Raw genomic sequence first — 23,165 nt, forward strand, 5'->3', positions numbered from 1 at the left:
GCACACTGTACACAGCCTGGGGCCTACCCCAGCACCATGTAAACCCCCATGGAACCGGGCTTCAGGCCAACCCAAGAGGATACAGGTTCCAGGTTTACCTTCAAGAACCCAAGTTCCAGGGTTATCCCCACGTACCCAGTCAACAGGTCCACCCCAGTAGATCCAAGCTTCAGGCCCAGTTCTATAGACCCAAGCACCAGGTCTGGCCATCTGTTGATGCAGGTACCAGGCCAGCCTGGCTGAGGACTCCAGCAGCAAGCCCACTTGCAGATCACACCAGATCGCCTCTTCAGAATCTCAACCGGCTGACTGGTGAAGAGCTTTCCCAGACAAAGCCAGTTGGCAGACTGGAATACTTATTCCCTATTTCTTCAAATGCCCAGACATTAACACACTACAGCGATCAAGGACAATCAGGGAAATATGACCCTCTAAAAAAGGAACAAAAACACCAGTAATTGACCTTAAAGAAATTTAGAAGATTTGGGTGATGTATGAGCTGCCTGATAATTCAAAATAATTATTTTAAGGAAGCTCAGCATATTAAATTTTCTTATCTAAGAAAATAGAGAAACAATTTGATTAAATCAAGAAAATGACCAACATTAGAAACATAAATTATAAAAATAAATTCTGAAGTTAAATAATACAATTAATGACATGAAAAATGCAATAGAGAGCAGCAACAACAGAAGGTATCAAGCAGAAGAAAGAATCTGAGCTCAAAGACATTTTATTTGAAAATATCCAGTCAGAGGAGAACAGAGAATGAATGAAAAGACTTGGGATTTATGGAATAGCATCAAAAGAACAAATGTTTGACTCTCAGAAGTTCAAGAAGGAAAGAGAGACAAAAGGGCAGGAAGGTTACTTAAATAATAGGGCCAGAGTGGGGGTAGTTCACGCCTGTAATCCCAACACTTTGGGAGGCCACGGCAGGATCACTTGAGCCCAAGAGTTCAAGACCAGTCTGAGAAATACAGTGAAACCCCCATCTCTAGAAAAATACAAAAATTTAGCCTGATGTGGTGGTGTGAGCCTGTAGTCTCAGCTACTTGGGAGCCTGAAGTGAGAGAATCCCTTGAGCCCAGGAGGTTGAGGATGCAGTGAGCCATGATCATGCCACTGTACTTCAGCCTGGGTGACAGAATGAAACTGTCTCAAAAAAAAAAAACAAAAAAACAAAAAAAAACAAATAATAGCTATAAAATTTTAAGGGATACACACTATAAAAAGATGTAAATTGTGACATTAAAAACATAAAATGTGGGAAGGGGTAAACATGTAGTTTGGTTTACAATCAAAGTTGTTATCTACCTAAAATAGCCTGTGATAACTATATTTTCTGTAAGCCTCATGCTAACCACAAAGCAAAAATCTATAGTAGATACATAAAAGATTTTAAAAAAGAAACCAAAGCATACCACAAAAGAAAATCACCTAATTACAAGACAGCAAAAGAGAAAGAAAGGAACGAAGCATCTAGGAAAGAAGCAGTTAACCAAATGGCAGTAGTGGGTCCTTGGCTATCAGTAACTATCTTAAATATAAATGGATTAGGCCGGGCACAGTGGCTCACAGCTGTAATCCCAGCACTTTGGGAGGCCGAGGTGGATGGATCATGAGGTCAGGAGATCGAGACCATCCTGGCTAACACGGTGAAACCTGTTTCCACTAAAAATACAAAAAAATTAGCTGGACGTGGTGGCGGGCGCCTGTAGTCCCAGCTACTCGGGAAGCTGAGGCAGGAGAATGGCACGAACCCGGGGGGCAGAGCTTGCAGTGAGTGGAGATCGTACCACTGCACTCCAGCCTGGGCAACAGAGCAAGACTCCGTCTCAAAAAATAATAACATTATATATAAATGATGGATTATTCATATAAATGGATTAAATTCCTTGGTTAAGAGTGGCTGAGTAAAATTTTTTAAAGACCCATTTATATGTTGCCTATAAAACTCACTTCACCTTTAAGGTCATATATATACTGAAAGTGAAAGGATGGAAAAAATATTCCATGGAAATGGAAACCGAAGGAGTAGGGGTAGCTATACTTAAATCAGATAAACTAGATTTTAAGTCAAAAATTGTGACACAAAGGTCATTATAAGATATAGGTGTCAATTTATCAAGAAGATATACCTCTAAATTTATATACATTCAACATCTGAGCACCTAAATATGTAAAGCAAATAATAGATCTGAAGGGAGAGATAGACTGTAATATAATATCAATATGAGACTTCAGTACCCCACTTTCAGCAACAGAGAGATCATCCAGACAGAATCAGTAAGGAGATGTAAACTACAGCTTAAACCAAATGAACCTGACAGACATACACAGAATTTCCATCCAAAAGCAGCAGCATGCACATTCTTCTCAAGCATACAAGGAACTTCTCTAGGCTAGGATGTACATTAGGCCACAAAACAAATCTTAAATGTAAGAAGATTATAATTATATCAAGTATTTTTTTCCTACCACAATAGTATAAAATTAGAAGTCAATACAGGAAGAATTTTGAAAAATACACAAATATGTGGAAATTAAACAACATGCTCCTAATCAATAGATCAGAGAAGAAATTTAAAAACATCTTGAAACAAATGAAAACAAACACAACATACCAAAATTTATGGGATTTGTAGTCAGCTGAGATCGCACCACTGCACTCCAGCCTGGGCAACAGAGGGAGACTGCATCTCAAAAAAAAAAAAAAAAAAAAAAAAGGATTCACTAAAAGCAATTCTAAGAGATGTTTATAACAATAAATGCCTATATCAAAAGAGAGCAAATAATATTACACCTCAAAGAACTAGAGAAAGAACAAAGCCCAAAGTTAGAAGAAAATATCAGAACAGAAATAAATTATTCATAGATTTATTCATTCATTTCTTAGAGAAAGACAGCAGGAAAAAACCTTAAGAATTGTTTAAGATAAAATTGGGAAACTTTTAGGTAAAATAAGAAAAAAGACGACTCAAAATCAGAAGTGAAAGAGGAAATGTTACAACCGATACCACAGAAATACAAAGGATAAGAATACCATGCACAATTATACATCAACAAATTAAAGAACCTAGAAGAAATGGATAAATTCCTAAACACATACAAACTACCAACAATGAATCATGAAGAAACAGAAAAACCAATAATGGGCTGGGCATGGTGACTCACACCTGCAATTCCAGCACTTTGGGAGGCCGAGGTGGATCACTTGAGGTCGGGAGTTTGAGACCAGCCTGGGCAACATGGTGAAACCCCATCACTACTAAAAGTATAAAAATTAGCCGGCCGTGGTGGCGCACGCCTGTAATCCTCACTACTCGAGAGGCTGAGGCAGGAGAATTGCTTGAACCCAGGAGGCAGAGGTTGCAGTGAGCTGAGATTGCGCCACTGCACTCCAGCCTGGACAGCAGAGTGAGACTCGGGGGCAGGGGGGTGGGGAAGGCTAGACACAGTGGCTCATGCCTGTAATCCTAGCACTTTGGGAGGCGGAGGCAGGCGGATTACCCGAGTTCAGGAGTTCGAGACCAACCTGGCCAACATGACGAAACCCTGTCTCTACCAAAAATACAAAAATTAGCCGGGCATGGTTATGGGCACCTGTAATCCCAGCTGCTTCGGAGGCTTAGACGGGGAGAATCACTTGAACCTGGGAGGCAGAGGTTGGGGTGAGCCAAGATTGTGCCATTGCACTCCAGCCTAGGTGACAGAATGAGACTCCATCTCAACAACAACAACAACAAACCCAATAAGAGGCTCGATTAAAGAAAAGTCCATCAAAGAAAAGCACAGGACTTAATGGTGTCATTACTGAGTTCTGCTTAACATTTTAAGAACTAGTACCAGTTCTACTCAAACTCATCCAAAAAAATTGGAAAATAGGGAGCACCTTCAGACTTATTTTATGAAACCAGCATTACCCTGATACCAAAGCCAGACAAGGGCACTGCAAGAAAAAAAAATTATAGGCCAATATCCCTGATGAACATAGATGCAAAAATCAACAAAATAGATGCAAAATCAACAAAATACCAGCAAACCAAATTCAACAGCACATTGAAAGACAGTTCACTATGTTCAAGTGGGATCTATCCCAGGGATGTAAGGATGTTTCAACATACACAAGTCTATAAATGTTATCTACCACATTCACAGTATGAAGGACAAAATCTATTTTGATCACCTTAATAGATGCAGAAACAGCATTTGACAAAACTCAACATCTTTTCATAATAAAAACTCTCACAATAGGTATAGAAGGAATGTACCTCAGCACAAGGCAGGCCGTATATGACAAGCTCACAGCTAACATACTTAATAGTGAAAAGTTGAAAGCTTTTTATCTGGCTGGGTGCAGTGGTTCACACCTGTAATCCCAGCCCCTCGGGAGGCCGAGGCAGGCTGATCACTTGAGGTTAGGAGTTTGAGACCAGCCTGGCCAACATGGCGAAACCCTCTGTCTACTAAAAATACAAAAATTAGCTGGGTGTGGTGGTACAGCCCTGTAATTCCAGCTACTCGGGAGGCTGAGGCAGGAGAATTTCTTGAACCTGGGAGGCAGAGGTTGCAGTGAGCCAAGATTACACCACTGCAGTCCAGCCTGGGCAACAGAGTGAGACTCTGTCTCAAAAAAAAGAAGAAAAAGAAGAGAAAAAGGGAAAGCTTTTCATCTACTTTCATGAACAAGACAAGAATGTTCACTCTCACTATTTCTACTCAACATAGTATTGGAAGTCCTAGCCAGAACAGTTAGGCAAGAGAAAGAAATGAGGCTTCCAGATGGGAAAGAAAGAAGGTAAATTGTCCATGTTTGCAGATGCTATGATCTCATATAGAAAACAGAGTCCACCAGAAAACTTTCAGGACTAATGAATGAATAAAGTTGCAGGATAAAAAAATCAGCATACAAAAATCAGTAGTGTTTTATGGTACAATGACCTATCTATACAAGGAATCAGTAAGACAATCCCATTTACAACAGCTACAAAAAGTTAATGAATGAACCTAGGAATGAATTTAACCAAGGAGATGAAAGACTGGTACACCAAAAACTGTAAGACATTGATAAAAGAAACTGAAGATACAATTAAATGGAAAACTATCTTGTGTTTGTGGGTTGGAGGAATATTGTTAAAATGCTCACACTATCCAAAGCAATCTACAGTTTCAATGCAATGCCTTTCAAAATTCCAATTATATTTTCCACAGAGATAGAAAAACAATCCTAAAACTTGTATGTAACAACAAAAGACCCCAAATACTCAAAGCAGTCTTGAACAAAAAGAACAAAGCTTGAGGCTTCATACTACCTGCATTAGTACATTCTCACACTGCTATAAAGAACTACCTGAGACTGGGCAATTTATGAAAAAAAGGTGTAATTGACTCACGGTTCCACAAGCTTAACAAGAAGCTTGACTGGGAAGCCTCAGGAAACTTACCATCATGGTGGAAGGCAAAGGGGAAGCAAGCACCTTCTTCACATGGTGACCAGACAGCATGCTAGCAAAGGGGGAAGTGCCACACATTTGTAAACCGTTAGATCTCATGAGAACTCACTATCAGGAGAGCAGCAAGGGAGAAATCCACCCCCATGATCCAGTCACCTCCCACCAGGCCCCTCCTCCAATTCGACATGACATTTGGGTGGGGACACAAATCCAAACCATATCACTACCTGAATTCAAACTACACTACAAAGGTATAGTAACCAAACAATGTATTAGTATCAAAACAGACACATAGACCAACAAAACAGAATAGAGTTCCCAGAAATAAATCCACGCATTTACAGTCAACTGAATTTTGACAAAGATGCCAAGAATACATAATGGGCAAAGGACAATCTCTTCAATAAATGCTGGACATTCACATATAAAATAATGAAATACAGAAAAATAAACCAAAGACTTAAATGTAAGACCTGAAACTGTAAAACTACTAGAAGAAAGCAGGGATCCGTGACATTGATCTGGTCAATGAATTTTTTTTTTTTAATCTGACTTCAAAAGCACAGGCAACAAAATCAACAACAGACAAATGAGATTACATCCAACTAAAAAGCTCCTGCAAAGCAAAGGAAACAATCAACAGAGTGAAAAGATAGCCTTTGGAATGGGGAGAATTATTTGCAAATCATAGTCTGATAAGGGATATCTAAAATACAGGGAACTCAGACAACTCAATAGCAAGAAAACAAATACCCCAAGTAAAGAGCAAAGGACCTAAATAGACACTTCTCAAAAAGAAGACATACATGTGCCTAACAGATATATGAAAAAATGCAGCCGGGCGCGGTGGCTCAAGCCTGTAATCCCAGCACTTTGGGAGGCCGAGATGGGCAGATCACGAGGTCAGGAGATCGAGACCATCCTGGCTAACACGGTGAAACCCCGTCTCTACTAAGAAATACAAAAAATAGCCGGGTGAGGTGGCGGGTGCCTGTAGTCCCAGCTACTCGGGAGGCTGACGCCGGAGAATGGCGTGAACCCGGGATGCGGAGCTTGCAGTGAGCTGAGATCCGGCCACTGCACTCCAGCCTGGGCTACAGAGCGAGACTCCGTCTCAAAAAAAAAAAAAAAGAAAAAAAAAGAAAAAATGCTCAGTGTCACGAATTATCAGGGAAATGCAGATTAAAACTATAATGAGGTATCATCTCACACCTTGTTAGAATGGCTGTTAGCAAAACGATGAATGAAAGTGTTTGTGGGCCAGGTGCAGTGGCTCACACCTATAATCCCAGTAGTTTGGGAGGCCGAGGCAGGTGGATCACCTGAGGTCAGGAGTTCGAGACCAGCCTAACATCGTGAAACCCCGTTTCTACTAAAAATATAAAAAATTAGCCGGGTGTGGTGCCCTGCACCTCCTGTAATCCCAGCTGTCAGGAAGCTGAGGCAGGAGAATCGCTTGAAGCCGGGAGGCGGAGGTTGCAGTGAGCCAAGATCACGGCATTGCTCTCCAGCTAGGACAACAAGAGCAAGACTCCGTGTCAAAAAAAAAAAAAAAAAAAAAAGTGTTTGTGATGATGTGGGGAAAAGAACTCTCACACAGTTATTGAGAACGTAAATTAGTACAGCCATTATGGAAAACAGCATGGAAGCTCCTCAATAACTTAAATAGAACTACCATGTTATCCCCCAATTCCACTACTGGGTATCTATCCAAAGGAAATGAAGTTAGTGTGTCAAAGAGGTATCTGCACTCCCATGCTCATTGCAGCATTATTCACAATAGCCAAGGTATGAAATCAACCTAAGTATCCATCAGTGGATGAATGGATAAAGATGACGTGGTCTACATACACAATGGAATACTACTGAGCTTTAAAGAAGGAAACTCTAGCCAGGTGCAGTGGCTCATGCCAGTAACCCCAGCACTTTGGAAGGCTGAGTCAGGGAGATTGCTGAAGTCCAGGAGTTCGAGACCAGCCTGGCCAACATGATGAAACCCTTTCTCAAAAAAAAAAAGAAAAAAGCAAACAAAAAAAATTAGCCAGGCACAGTGGCACGTGCCTGTAGTCCCAGCTACTTGGGAGACTGAGGCAACAAGATCATTTGAGCTTTGGATACAAAGTTGCAGCAAGCCTAGATTGCACCATTATACTCCAGCCTAAGTGATAGAGCAAGACCCTGTCTCAAAAAATAAAGAAGGAAGCTTATTTGTAACATAGATGAACCCTGGAGGACTTTATGCTAAGTGAAATAAGCCTGGCATGGAAAGACAAATACCACATGATCTCACTTATATGTGGAATCTAAAAAAGTTGAACTCATAGAAGCAGAGAACAGAATAGTGATTACCAGGGGTTAGGAGTGTGGGAGGGGATAAGAGATGTTAGTGAAAAGATACACAATTTCAGTTCAATAGGAGGAATAAATTTAAGAGATCTATTAAGAGATGGGGTCTCACTACATTGCCCAGGCTGATCTCAAACTCCTGGGCTCAAACAATTCTCCCATCTCAGCCTCCCAAGTAGCTGGGACTACAGGTTGTATCACTGTGCCTGACTGTAATGTATTCTTGAAAAATCACCGAGAGTAGATTTTAAATATTCACACCACAAAAATACATGTAATACAAATGCAAATTAGTGTGATTTAGTCATTCTACAATGTATACATTTGTAAACATCATGTTGTATACAATAAACATTTTTTTTTTTTTAAAGACAGTCTTGCCCTGTCACCCTGGCCGGAGTACAGTGGTGCAATCTCGGCTCACTGCAACCTCTGCCTCCCAGGTTCAAGCGATTCTCTTGCCTCAGCCTCCCAAGTAGCTGGAACTACAAGCGTGCTCCACCGTGCTTGGCTAATTTTTGTATTTTTAGTAGAGATGGGATTTCACCTTGTTGACCAAGCTGGTCTGGAACTCCTGATCTGCGGTGACCCACCTGCCTTGGCCTTCCAAAGTGCTGCGATTACAGGCATGAGCCACCACAACTGGCCCCAATAAACATAATTTTGGAAGTGAGTTTTTAAAAGTTAATTAAAAACAAATCTAAAGAACTTGAGGGGATAAAGGAGTGTGAAAAGTGGTAGAGTGAAAAGATTGTATGTTTCCGTGGGGTAGGATTATTAGGGTACTAAAAATCTGGTTGAGTGTGGAATGCATGAAACAGATTAGGAACAGGTTGCTATTACTAGTAACAAGATAAATATGTTTGAGAATAACTGGCTGAAGGAGGGAGGAATACAGGCTCATTGGAAAAGTGGAGATCAAAGAACTGAAAAGCCAAGTATTAAATCTACATAAACATTAAAATTATCAAAAATTCAGATGGTAGTGTTAGAGTGGGAACTAAAATTTAAGAGATCCAGGGATCAGAAGATGACTGCTTTAAGTATTAGGTGGTATAGTCTGATGGCCTGAGCGTCCATGCCAAGGGGTTTCAGAGAAGATGAAAGGAGAATGGTCTTTCTCCTTTCAGCCAGAAGGACATCTTCCCCTCCCAGGCCCAGTGGTAAGGGTGAAGTAGAAAAGTTTAGGGAATGTTCATTAATACACAGGGAATTCTGGCCAGGCGCGGTGGCTCACGCCTGTAATCCCAGCACTTTGGGAGGCTGAGGCTGGTGGATCAGTTGAGGTCAGGAGTTCGAGACCAGCCTGACCAAACAGTGAAACCCAGTCTCTACTTAAAAAAATATAAAAATTAGTCAGGAGTGGTGGTACATGCTTGTAGCCCCAGCTACTCAGGAGGCTGAGGCAGGAGAATCACTTGAAACCGAGAGGCAGAGGATACAATGACCTGAGATCACGCCACTGCACTCCAGCCTGGGCAAGAGAGCAAGACTCCATCTTTTTTTTTTTTTTTTTTTTTTTTTGAGACAGTCTCGCTATCGCCCAGGCTGGAGTGCAGTGGTGTAATTTCGGCTCACTGCAACCTCCACCTCCTGGGTTCAAGCGATTCCTCTGCCTCAGCCTCTCAAGTAGCCAGGACTACAGGCACGCACCACCACGTCCGGCTAATTTTTGTGTTTTTAGTAGAGACGGGGTTTCACCATATTGTTCATTCTGGTCTCTATCTCCTGACCTCGTGATCCACCCACCTTGGCCTCCCTGAGTGCTGAGATTGCAGGTGTAAGCCACCGCACCCAGCCCAAGACTCCATCTCAAAAAAAAAAAAAAAAAAAAAAAAGATATAGGGAATTCTGCTTGTAACCCTGTGGTAAGTTTCAGAGGGCAGAGGAAGATCTCTAGAAGTTGGGGAAAGGCAAAAGATGGAATCACAAAGGGATATAAGTAGAGGAAGTTTAGAGTGGCGTCAGGCAGGGGGTGACCCAGAAATCCTGAGCCTCTTATAACTGAGCAAATAAGGACAAAAGCTTTAATGAGATCAGACCCGATAGTCTCAGAAAATGGTGGAGAAGCTGGAGTCTTGGGAGGAGAGAAAGGTAGGCATCTTGCCAAGAACACCCAGAGTTCTGGGCCCTTCTTCATTCCTGCTAATAGAAATGTGAAAGCCTGGGGAGGTGGGTCTGACTTGGAGCACTTGAGGCTCCTTCTTGATCCTTGGTACGAGGTCATACGAGGAATATTTGAATACCATATGGTTCCTTGCATATGGTAGATACCATAGAGCTTGTAAGAGTGAAAGTAGTCAGACTAATTGTGTTGACCTGGAAAAATGTTTGATAGAGTTTTAAAAACAAGTTACCAAAAATGTGTGTACACACACACAGACAGTTGGCTTTCTGTATCCATGGATTCTGCATCTGAGGATTCAGCCAACCTTGGGATGAATATTCAGGGAACAAAGAAAAAAATTGTTGGTTGCATCTGTACTGAATATGCACAGACCTTTTGTCATTATTCCCTAAATAATATAATGACTATATAATATTTACATTGTATTAGGTATTATAAGGACTAGGGATGATTTAAGATATACAAGAGGATGTGCGTAGGTCACAAATACTGTGCCATTTTCTATTAGGGACACTTTAGCTTCTGATTTTGGTATCTGTAGCAGGTCCTGGAACCAATTCCTTGTGGATTATCAAGGGACACATACACGTGTATACGCATACACAGAGGGGGAGAAATGAGAGGGAGGAAGGAAGATGTGACAACATACAATCGGCAAATCTAGACGAAGAGTGTATGGATGTTCATTATGTAGTCTCCTCTGTAGAAAATTCTAATTTTCTAATTTTGAAAATGTGGAAAAATGTTACAAGATATTATGTATAGCTTTTTTATAGAATATATATTTATATACATATGGATATAAACTTAGACAAAAACCAGGAAGTATAACTGCCTGACACGTTCTCCTTGCCCACAGGCCAGATACAGCCAATTTATCAAGACAGGGCAATTGTAATAGAGGGAGTTTAATTCATGCAGAACTGGCTGACCAGGACCGGAGTTTTACTACTCAATACGGTCTCCCTGAAAATTTGGAGACTCAGGTTTTTTTCAGGATAATTTGGCGGGTAAGGGGTCAGGGACTGGGGAGTGCTGACTGGTTGGGTCTAGAGATGAAATAAGGGGTCAGCGGGCAAGGTGGCTCAAGCCTGTAATCCCAGCACTTTGGGAGGCCGAGGCGAGTGGATCACCTGAGGTCAGGAGCTCTAGACCAGCCTGGCCAACATGGTGAAACCCTGTCTCCACTAAAAACACAAAAATTAGCCAAGGCTTGGTGGCTTGCACCTGTAATCCCAGCTACTCAGGAGGCTGAGGCAGGAGAATCACTTGAACCCAGGAGGCGGAGGTTGCAGTGAGCCAGGATCATGCCACTGAACTCCAGGCTGGGCAGTAAGAGTGAAACTCCATCTCAAAAAAATAAAGAGGTCAAAGTGGGCTCTTGCCATCTTCTGTTCCTGGGTGGGATCACGAAACTGGTTGAATGACATGACCAGATTACCATTCTGGGTGGCACTAGCTGGTGCATCAGAATGCAGGGTCTGAAAGATACGTGAGCACCAATCTTAGATTTTACAATAGTGATGTTATGGGGAGATTTGCGATCTTGTGGCCTCTGGCTACAAGATTCCTAAACCATAATTTCTAATCTCATGGTTAATTTGTTAATCTTACAAAGGCTGTCTGGTCCCCAGGCAAGAAGGGGTTTGTTTTGCAAAAGGACTGTTGTCTTTGTTCCAAAGTTAAACTATACATTGCAGGTCAGGCACGGTGGCTCACACCTATAATCCTAGCACTTTGGGAGGCCGAGGCAGGCAGATCATGAGGTCAGGAGATTGAGACCATCCTGGCTAACACAGTGAAACCCCATCTCTACTAAAAATACAAAAAAATTAGCCAGGTGTGGTGGCAGGTGCCTGTAGTCCCAGCTACCTGGGAGGCTGAGGCAGGAGAATGGCACGAACCCGGGGGGGCCAGAGCTTATAGTGAGCAGAGATCGCACCACTGCACTCCAGCCTGGGCAACAGAGCGAGACTGTCTCAAAAATAAATAAATAAAAATAAATAAATTCCTTCCAAAGCTAGTTCAGCCCATGTGCAAGAATGACCAAGGGCAGCTTGGAGGTTAGGAGCAAGCTGGAGTTGGTTAGGTTAGATCTGTTTCATTGTCATGATTTTCTCACTCATAATTTTTGCAAGGTGGCTTCAGAAGGACTTGGAGCAAGCCCTAACAGCGTTTACCTCTGGGATAAGGACCTTTAGGTTTTAAATAGATGAGAGCTATAATGGTGACTTCTACATTGACATATTTTCTAATCAATATTTGGAAGATAAAAAATCAGTACAAAATACTGTACTCTATTAGCTCAGTTTTCAGATAAAGACTCCACACGTATACGGAAAGCAAGCGACGAGGAAGGGGTGTTCTGTGGGGGAGAACAATTATTCCAAGAGATGGCTGATGACAGATAACCTGCTGGCATGTTCCCAAATACCTCACTCCCTGTGTAGCCCAGCAGCATGTCATGCCTGCACAACCCAAGACTTCCCTCTAGCGCCTGCCTCTTTGCAGACAGCCCCTCCTCTGCTGGGCTGCCCATTGTACGCTTGCAACTTATCTTCGTGCTTTCCCTCTAATAAATCTGCCTTTTTTCTCCCCCATGACTGTCTTAGTAAATTTCTTTACCGCCTGCCACACCAGCCATAGCCTGTTGCACCCGCGACATTTTGGTGGCCCGTATGGGAAGTGCTCGGGGACTGCTTCGGGAGTCCTCCCCTCCTGTGTCCCTTTCTTCTCCAACCCCAGCCTCTCAGTGGACAGCGCCCGAGCCTGGAGACAGCTGAAGGCCCCCAGCCAGGTCTACTCCCTAATGCATCAGAAGGTCCCGGTGGAGAGATGCCTGATTCAGTAAAAGTTTAGAGGTTTGCCTTCCTTTTCAGTCTTCCAGGGGACAAATTCTAGTATCCCTCTGACAATTCATGCCACTGGCTAGGGCCACTCCTTTGTGTAGCCTGGAGGCCAAGGGGTAAACAGGTTTGGCTACCTTGCTGGGAAGGGAGGAAGGCCTCTCCTATCCTTTCTAGCCAAAAGTTCACAATCCCTACATGTAGTGCCATTGGCAGCGGAAGCTCAACCAGGGCAAACCTACACACATTTTGGGGAACTCAGAGCCCCCCTTTCTCACGCTAAATTCTCCCGTGAAGACAGCAGCCACGCTGCTCCGGACCTCTTAAGCCAGGTGATCCCAAACAGCACCAGGGCTAATTCAACAGTTTCACCTTCAAATGATGCTGCGGATGGAATATCGGTCTCCCCAGTGATGCCAGCTGCCTTTACAAGGCATCTCCCCTGGATGCAGCTGGACATCAGTTTCACCTTGACAGGCTCCCCTTCTCCAACAAGTCCCTTTCTCCACCAAGAGCCAACATCCTAGGCCTCACAACCCAGGACAGTGACCCACAGGGTCTCCTGACAGACCAACAGGCATAGGTAGGGTCAACTCTACGCCTCAGGCCAGCAGGAAGTAGCTGCAAATGAAACTGCCACCCCAGTGCCAAAGCTTTGGCATTGTTCAGTTAGGGGGGAACGTGGAGTCCTGGTAAGCTATGCCAGCAACAACAGGAAAGGGGTCCCAGGTGAGGGAGAGCAAGTATTCCAAGAGAAGGCTGATCAGACAACCTGTAGACACAACATCCCATTCGTTCCACATGCGGCCCCTTCCAACATGACCCTGTAAGACTTCCCTCAAGCCCCTGCCTCTTTGCAAGCAGCCCGTTCTCTGCTGTGCTGCCCATTGTACCCTTGCAACATGGCTTCCTACTTTTGAGAAAGGGTTTGGCTCTGTCACCCAGGCTGGAGTGCAGTGGTACCATCTCGCCTGACTGCAACCTCTGCCTCACAGGTTCGAGTGATCCCCACCTTAGCTTCCCAAGTAACTGGGACTGTAGGCACCAGGCACCACTCCTGGCTAATTTTTAAATTTTTGGTAGAGGAGGATTTTGCCATGTTGCCCAGGCTAGTCTCGAACTCCTGAGCGCAAGTGATCTGCCTGCCTCCACCTTCTGAAGTGCTGGGATTACAGGTATGAGCCACCATGCCCAGGCCATATTCTTCCTCTAATAAATCTGCCTTTCCCCACAACTGTCTTGGTGAATACCTTTATTGCTTGTGATTCTAGCCCCAGCCAGTCACACCCAAGACAATATGTGTATTTGTATATATTTACATTTCTAGATATGCCTCCAGTTATTAAACATTTAATAATGACGTGGTGGCTGACACCTGTAATCCGAGCACTTTGGGAGGCCAAGGCAGGTGGATTGCTGGAACCCAGGAGCTCGAGACCAGCCTGGGCAACATAGTGAGACCCCCATCTTTACAAAAAATACAAAAAATTAGCCAGATGTGGTGGCTCATGCCTGTAGTCACAGCTACTCAAGAGGGTGAGGTAGGAGGATCACTTGAGCCCAGGAGGCAGAGATTGTGCCACTGCACTCCAGCCTGGATAACAGAGTGAGAATCCCATCGCAAAAACAAAACATAAAAACATTTAAGAAAACTTTGTGCTGTGCAGTCTGATGTATTTTTCACCTACATTCTCCTGCTTTAAAAGGGTAATTTGTACATAAAAACCACTCCTAGGATGAATTCTCCTAAGTGGAGAATATAATTGCCATTAATTCCAGTGGAAAAATTTGTATGCACACCTTAGTCCCTAAACACACACTCATTTATCCTAAAATACCATAAACCCATTAAAATGGACACAGATAATTGACCTCCACTAACACAGCACAACATAAGCAAGGTCTCTTAATTACCCTATAAAATGGCTGTCTACATACATTAAGCTGCTCATGCATTGCTATAAATACCTGAGGCTGAGTAATTTATAAAGGAAAGAGGTTTGTTTGTTTTTGTTTTTTAAGATGGAGTCTCACTCTCACCCAGGCTGGAGTGCAGTGGCATGATTTCAGCTCACTGCAACCTCAACCTCCCAGTTTCAAGTGATTCTCCTGCCTCAACTTGCTGAGTAGCTGAGATTACAGGCACCCACCACCATGCCCAGCTAATTTTTGTATTTTTAGTAGATACGGGGTTTCACCATGTTGGCCAGGCTGGTCTCGAATTCCTGACCTCAGGTGTTCCGCCTGTCTCAGCCTCCCAAAGTTCTGGGATTATAGGCGAGAGCCACCACACCCGGCCAAGAAGAGAGATTTAATTGGCTTGTGGTTCTGCAGACTGACCTCTGTTCAGCTTCTGGGGAGGCCTCGGAAAACTGACAATTACGGCGGAAAGTGAAGGGGGAGCAGGCACATCGTGTGACAAAATTAGGAGCAGGGTGAGGGGGTGCCACACACTTCCAAACAACCAGCTCTCACAAGAACTATCTTGAGGACAGGACCAAGCCATGAGGGGTCCTCCCAGCAGGCCCCACCTCCAACATTGGGGATGACATCTCAGCATGAGACTTGGACAGGGACAAATACCAAACTATATCACTACACTTCTCCAGGTCTTTCGGAGCTGCATTGTACACTTGAGACTATACTACCAAAGAAAGCATATTTGACATCCGTCGTTCACATAAGAGAACGCTTTATACAAAAAAGGTAAAGTAATAGAGGCAGAAAAGTCAATAGAAACAATGCAAGGAGTGCCAGGGTTGTCAGTATAAGCTAGCAAGTTACAAATGCTGAGAACTTCACACACCCCACTCGGACTAGGAAGGTGACCACAGGGGTTACTCTTATCTCAGCTGCATGTTCCCAAGGCTCTAAAAATCCAGATATCGGGCCGGGCACGGTGGCTCAAGCCTGTAATCCCAGCACTTTGGGAGGCCGAGACGGGCGGATCACGAGGTCAGGAGATCGAGACCATCCTGGCGAACACGGTGAAACCCCGTCTCTACTAAAAAAAATACAAAAAACTAGCCGGGCGAGGTGGCGGGCGCCTGTAGTCCCAGCTACACAGGAGGCTGAGGCAGGAGAATGGCGTAAACCCGGGAGGCGGAGCTTGCAGTGAGCTGAGATCTGGCCACTGCGCTCCAGCCCCGGCGAGCGAGACTCCGTCTCAAAAAAAAAAAAAAAAAAAAAAAATCCAGATATCTTTTTTTTTTTTTTTTGAGATGGAGTCTTGGTCTGTCACCCAGGCTGGAGTGCAGTAGCACAATCTCAGCTCACTGCAACCTCCCTCTCCCAGGTTCAAGTGATACTCCTGCCTCAGCCCCCCCAAGTAGTTGGGATTGCAGGAGTGTACCACCACACCTGGCTATTTTTAGTAGAGATGAGGTTTCACCATGTTGGTCAGACTGGTCTCCAACTCCTGACCCTCAAGTGATCCACCCACCTCTGCCTCCCAAAGTGCTGGGTTTATAGGAATGAGCCACCACACCTAGCCTCTGATCAGAACTTTTTTTTTCTTAGAAACAAGAATTCACTATTTGAGGGAAAAAAAAAAAAAAAGATATGCTGCTACTGCAATTTAGCCACCGCTGTTTGGTGGCTAGCCTCTTCTCTCGCTTCAGCAATAGTAAGTCGGATGCCCTCTCTCCTGGGCAGGGAAATCCAAGGTTTACTGCCATTGCCAATGACAAAAATGTTGGACAGCCTTGTGGCAAAGCTGTTGCCATCAGCGTCCCTCACATGCACATTGAGCGAACCAGCATGTCTTTCCCTGTTGGTGGTCACACCAACACGACTGAGGCTGGCTCCACCCCATCACCATACAGACACTGCCTGTGTGGAATTTGATAAAGTTGATTATCTTGCCAGTCCCTAAATCAATTTTCACAGCATGGTTCACCTTGATGAGAGGATCTGGGTAGTGGATGGTTCCAGTATCATGAGTCACCAGGTGTGGGATTCCTTTCATCCCCACAGTGCTCTTCCTCCCTTTGCACAGGTTGTACTTTGCCTCTTCCACTGGGATGCGGTAAACAGCAAAACAGCCCTTGGTGTCATAGACCAGGCAGAAATGCTCCCCTGTCTTCTCGATACCAATGACATCCATAAATCCAGCAGGGTATGTGATAGCCACTCGAACCTTGCCATCAATTGTGATGAAGCACTGCATACGTATCTTCTTTACCTCATCTCCAGTCAATGCGTACTTGAGTTTATTCCTGAGGAAGACGATCAGGGGAAGACATTCCCTAAGCTTGTGGGGATCTGTCGATGGACGAGGTGCAAATACACCTGTTAGTTTGTTGAGCATCAGTGCTTCGGCACTGCAACACACTTCAAGTGCTTCTTAGGGCTCTATGGTGAAATCCTGCGACGGAAGATCACAGCTCTTTTTAAGTGCCCTGTAATCCTCATAAACCACAGTGCTTTTAGATGAAACTCCTCTTAAAGACAAGTTCTTGCAGCCTGGGCATATCTCAAGATGTAACTGTACTTCATTTAATCCTCACACAAGCCTGGGAGGCAGTGGTTTTTGCCTTACTGGTGAGGCAGCCAGCCAAAAGCAGCAATGCCAAGAACAACAAAACCCAGCTCATCGAGTGTATTTCCAGTTGAGACCTCTTCCTGTTCGACTCAGTCCATGCTCACTGTATTTGGCCATACAGCCCATTTTTATCCTGGTATTTTAGAGATTTTTTTTTTTCACTTGATAGATGTTTTTCATAACCAAACTGCAGGCCTGGCGCGGTGGCTCAAGCCTGTAATCCCAGCACTTTGGGAGGCCAAGACCGGTGGATCACGAGGTCAGGAGATCGAGACCATCCTGGCTAACATGGTGAAACCCCGTCTCTACTAAAAAAAAAAAAAATACAAAAAACTAGCTGGGCGAGGTGGCGGGCGCCTGTAGTCCCAGCTACTCGGGAGGCTGAAGCAGGAGAATGGCATAAACCCGGGAGGTGGAGCTTGCAGTGAGCTGAGATCCGGCCACTGCACTCCAGCCTGGGTGACAGAGCGAGACTCCGTCTAAAAAAACAAAACAAAACAAAACATAACCAAACTGCATATTGGGTTATGGCTTTATTTGTAAGTCTGAAGTTGGGACTCACCTATTTTGGCCTCGGGCTGATGTGGCTGAATCTAACTGGCCTCCACGTACTGTTGGTAAATCCAGGACAAGTCAGAAGGGGAATGAGGCCAGGGAATCCCAGGCTGCCGGCATAAGACTTGCAATGGTGTAGAAATAAGATGCTAGGGGTCCCCAGCGTGGGTGACAGAGGGATGTTGTGGGAGGTAGATGGAGGCTTAGCTGGTGCCACACATTCACCACCCTTGGCCACAGTCTGCCATTGTTACCTCCAGTTGTGTGACTGACAGAGCCCTGCCCCGCCAGGAGCTGGCCTGTGAAGTCATGGGCCTGTGGCATCCTGAGACCTCATTTGGGTATAGTTTCTCTTGGCTCAACTGCCCATCTCATGGTCCTACTGGCCCAAGTAGGACTAGACCCTTAGGACCTGGTCTCCACTAGGAGGCTTCCAGCTTCACACTCTGTGCTCTGGTGTTTTGAGAGGGAAGACACCCATGAGCCTGTCCTACTGAGCCATAACCAGTGGGACGCTTCCAGGACCCCTCTGCTTGATGCTGCAGCTCTCAGCTCATCGTTAGTGGCCTTCTTGGCCTCAGATCTCCTCTCCTCCTGGCCCTCGAGGGCAATTTTTTTGTTTTTTGTTTTTGTTTTGGCGGGGGTGGGAGATGGAGTCTTGCTGTCACCTCAGCACTGGAGTGCAGTGGCTCACCGTAACCTCCGTCTCCCAGGGTCAAGTGATGTTCTTGCCTCAGCCTCCTGAGTAGCTGAGATTACAGGCACACACCCCCATGCCCGGCCAATTTTTAGTAGAGATAATGTTTCACCATGTTGGTCAGGCTGATCTCCAACTCCTGACCTCAAGCGATCTGCCCGCATCGGCCTCCTAAAGTGCTGGGATTACAGGAGTGAACCACTGCGCCCGGCCCTGCAGAGAAGCTTCTACCTCAGACATTGAGTAATTTCTCATGTAACGCACGTGTGAGTGAAAGAATCTCCCGAACGCACGCTAGCTTTTCTGAGGACTGTCAGAATGTGAAACAAAAGACAGCAAAGCAGACATGCCTATGAAGGTTAGCATGACTTGCGTGCCAGAGCCTGGAAATGGGGACTCCAAATTTCAGCCACTAGAGAGTAACGAGAACACAGAAGCCAAGGAGAGGCCCTGCCCATGGCTGTTGGCACTAATCGTGGAAGTGGATGTGGGATCTTCACTCCTGTTGGGCACCGACTATGAAGCAGGCACAGGAGGCTGCTGGGCGACACACTGGTGAACAAGATGACTGACAGAAGGGCCCTGTCCACAGGGGGATTCCACCTCAGCAGTACATCCCAGGAGCAGACACAAAACCCAAGTAGAGGGCAGGCCATGTGACAAAGCCAGAAACACATGAGGGCCGGGCCTGCCCATGAGAAAATATGAAGCCCTGGGAGGGTTCAGAGTTAAGAGCAGCATCAGGCTGGGCATGGGGCTCATGCCTATAATCCCAGGACTTTGGTAGGTCAAGACAGGAAGTTCCCTTTAACCCAGGAGTTCAAGACCATCCTGGGCAACATAGCAAGACCTTGTCACTCCAAAAAAAAAAAAAAAAAAAAAGCATCATCTGCATTTTAAAAAGTAGGTGAGCTTGGCCAAGCCTGGTGGCTCACGCCTATAATCCCAGCACTCTGGGAGGCCGAGGTGGGTGGATCACCTGAGGTCAGGAGTTCGAGACCACCCTAACATGGCAAAACCCCATCTCTACTAAAAAAAAAAAAAAAATTAGCCAGGAGTGGTGGTGAGGACCTACTACTGTAATCCCAGCTACTTGGGCCACTGAGGCAAGAGAATCGCTTGAACCTGGGAGGCAGAGCTTGCAGTGAGCCCAGATCGCACCACTGCACTCCAGCCTGGGCAACAGAGCAAGACTCTCTCAAGAAAAAACAAAACACACACACACACAAAAGTAGGTGAGCTTGATACTAATCAGGAAGAGAATTTGGGTAAAGTTGCACAGGAGTAGAAACCCCCACTTAGGAAGAGAAGCTAAGAGATGGAGTTCTGCCAGCTCAAGGCAACCACTTCAGTTGCTTTCAGTAACACCCCTTCAAGCAGGAAACAAGTGTTTTTTTTTTGTTTGTTTGTTCTTTTTGAGACTGAGTATCACTCCCAGGCTGAGGTACAATGGTACAATCTCGGCTCACTGCAACCTTGGTACCCTGGGTTCAGGTGATTCTCCTGCCTCAGCCTCCCAAGTAGCTAGGATTACAGGAACCTGCCACCATGCACAGCTAATTTTTGTATTTTTAGCAGAGAGGGGGTTTCACCATCTTGGCCAGGCTGGTCTTGAACTCCTGACCTATTGATCCGCCCGCCTCGGCCTCCCAGAGTGCTAGGGTTATAGGTATGAGCCACTGCACCTGGCCAACAAGTGCTTCCTTCTATCTGGTGCTGATAGCTGGCAGTTGGAAGCCATACTGTGAGGATCCAGGTCACTCGGATTCCTCCTGTGTTTCTAGAGCAGTTTCCATTGTCTTGCGGGGCTGCCCCAATCCACCTGTGTCCAGCCCATCCAGATTTTCAAGCGTTACTCACCCCCACTTCCAAACCCTGGAATCAAGCCTGGCCAACATGGTGAAACCCCATCTCTACTGAAAACACAAGAATTATCCAGGTGCAGTGGCTTACACCGGCAACCCCAGCACTTTGGGAGGCAGCAGGCAGGTGGATCACTTGAGCTCAGGGATTTGACACCAGCCTGGCAACACAGTGAAATTTGTCTCTGCAAAAAATAAGCTTAGCATAATAGCGCTTGCCTGTAGTTCCAGCTACTCAGGAGTCTGGGGTGGAAGGATTGCTTGAGCCCAGGAGGTTGTGAACCATGTTCCTACCACTCCACACCAGCTTTGGGGACAACGTGAGACTCTGTCTCCCCAAAAAAAGAAACAAAAAACAAAAAAACCCTCAAAGAAAAGAAAGGCCTAGAACCAGATTCCCAAAAACCCATTAGGAGTGGTTGCACAGGCTGCCCCCAGGAGGGCTAGTGCTTCCATTCTGTGGGACTGATGCTGAGTGTGAGAAGACAGCATCCCCAGAGGCCTATGTCCCTGCAGATTGCTAAAGCCATCACTGCGAGTGAGAAGAATGGGCAGCAGATGGAGGCTTGGACAGAGTCCAGGAATGTGAAGGGCATAGGGAGGACTGCAGTGGTGGAAATCAAGCCAGGCTTTTTCTGTGATCGGCCTGGCTGGGTCAGCTGATTTGGCTCTGCCGGCCCAGGAGCAGCCTGAAGAGGGGGCACAGGATGGTCAGGTCTGGGCAAGGAAAGGGCAGCTGAGAGGTGCCCTGGTGAGATACCAGCATCCCTGAGGGGCAGCCATTTAGCAGAATAGGTGATCACAGCTGGTGGACACATGACCCCCTGCAGTGGGTCTGCCGCTGGGGATACTCAGTGGTGGCTCCATGTGGTCTCAGGAGGCCAGTGCTGATCAGAACCACACTCTTTAGTGGCAGGACTAGTGTGGGGAAGAGAGAGATCAGCCTGTTGCTGTGTCTGTATAGAAAAAAGTAGACATAAGAGACTATTTTGTTCTGTATTTGAGATGCTGTTAATCTGTGACCCTACCCCCAACCTTGTCCTCGCAAGAGACATGTGCTGTGGTGACTCAAGGTTTAAAGGATTTTGGGCTGTGCAGGGTGTGCTTTGTTAAACAAGTGCCTGAAGGCAGCTTGCTGGTTAAAAGTCATCACCATTCTCTTAATCTCAAGTACCCAGGAATACGTACACTGCCAAAGGTCGCAGGGACCTCTGCCTAGGAAAGCTACGTATTGTCCAAGGTTTCTCCCCATGTGATGGTCTGAAATATGGCCTCGTGGGAAGGGAAAGACCTGATCGTCCCCCAGCCCGACACCCGTGAAGGGTCTGTGCTGAGGAGGACCAGTACTAGAGGAAAGAAGGCCTCTTGGCGGTTGTTGGCAGTTGTGATAGAGAAAAGCATCTGTCTCCTGCCTGTCCCTGGGCAAAGGAACCCAATTGTGTGTTCTGTTTACTGAGAAAGGAGAACACCGCCTTAGGGTGAAAGGCGGGACTTGCTAGCGCAGTGCTGCTCTTTATACACTAAAAAGGTTTATGGAGATGTTTGCATATGCATATCAAGGCACAGCAGTTTTCCTTAAACTTATTCATGTCACAGAGATCTTTATTCATGTCTTACTGCTGACTTTCTCCCTACAATGATCCTATTATCTTGCCACTTCCTTTTCTTTAAGATGGTAAAGATAATTATCAATAAATACTAAGGGAACTCAGAGACAGGTGCTGGCGTGTGTCCTCGGTATGCTGAGCGCTGGTCCCTTGGGCCCACTTTTTCTTTCTCTTTACTTTGTCTCTGTCTCATTTCTTTTCTCAAGTCTCTCGTTCCACCTAACGAGAAACGCCCACAGGTGTGGAGGGGCAGGCCACCCCTTCAGACTAGGATCAGCCCTGACAGTCAACAGGCATTGCTGTTCTGCCCTTGGCTGTATACTCGGCTTGAGTTCTCTCATCTGGGAGTCAGATAACCCATGAGAGAAAGTCACCATTCTCATCTTATAAATGAAATAACTGAAGTTCAGAGAGGTTAAGGGATTTTCAAGGTGCATGAAGTGGTACAATACTAAGAATATGAGAAGTTAAGACCCTATTAGAGCAACCACCGAAGAAAAAGAACAGCATCTCCAAAACGCTAGTGGATACATTAAAACTGAAACTAGTATTTTTAGGCCCGGTCTGGTGGCTCACACCTGTAATCCCAGCACTTTGAGAGGCCAAGGCAGGCAGATCACTTGAGGTCAGGAGTTTAAGACCAGCCTGGCCAACATGAAACCCCATCTCTACTAAAAATACAAAAATTAGCTGGGAGTGGTGGCAGGCGCCTGTCATTTCAGCTACTCAGGAAGCTGAGGCAGGAGAATTGCTTGAACCTAGGAGGCAGAGGTTGCAGTGAGCCAAGATTGCGCCACTACACTCCAGCCTGGGTGACAGAGCAAGACTCCATCTCAAAAGACATATTTTTAACACAAAAGAGGGCAAGAAAGAAGATGGACCAAAATAGGGGAGGGAGTGGGAAAGCAAAGTGGAGAGTGAAATGGTAGACCTAAAACAACCATATCAAAAGGCAGAAATTGTCAAAGGGATCAAGATTCACAGGCAAGGCCGAATGATATATAAGAGGCATTTTAAATATAAAGACATAGGCGGACTGGGCACGGGGCCCACACCTATAATCCCAGCACTTTTGGAGGCTGGGGCAGGTTTGCTTGGGCCCAGGAGTTCTAGTCCAACCAGGGC

At 45.4% G+C, this 23,165-nt stretch overlaps 1 pseudogene across 1 annotated transcript; it reads right to left on the minus strand.

The window, feature by feature from the left end:
* Positions 1–16,269: 16,269 nt before the first annotated feature.
* LOC144337744 (small ribosomal subunit protein eS4 pseudogene) lies at positions 16,270–19,447 on the minus strand (annotated as a pseudogene). The gene has a single exon (XR_013411238.1). The product of XR_013411238.1 is annotated as a small ribosomal subunit protein eS4 pseudogene (transcript).
* Positions 19,448–23,165: the final 3,718 nt, after the last annotated feature.

Source organism: Macaca mulatta, chromosome 20, assembly GCF_049350105.2.
Source record: "Macaca mulatta isolate MMU2019108-1 chromosome 20, T2T-MMU8v2.0, whole genome shotgun sequence".
Taxonomy (NCBI): Eukaryota; Metazoa; Chordata; class Mammalia; order Primates; family Cercopithecidae; genus Macaca; species Macaca mulatta.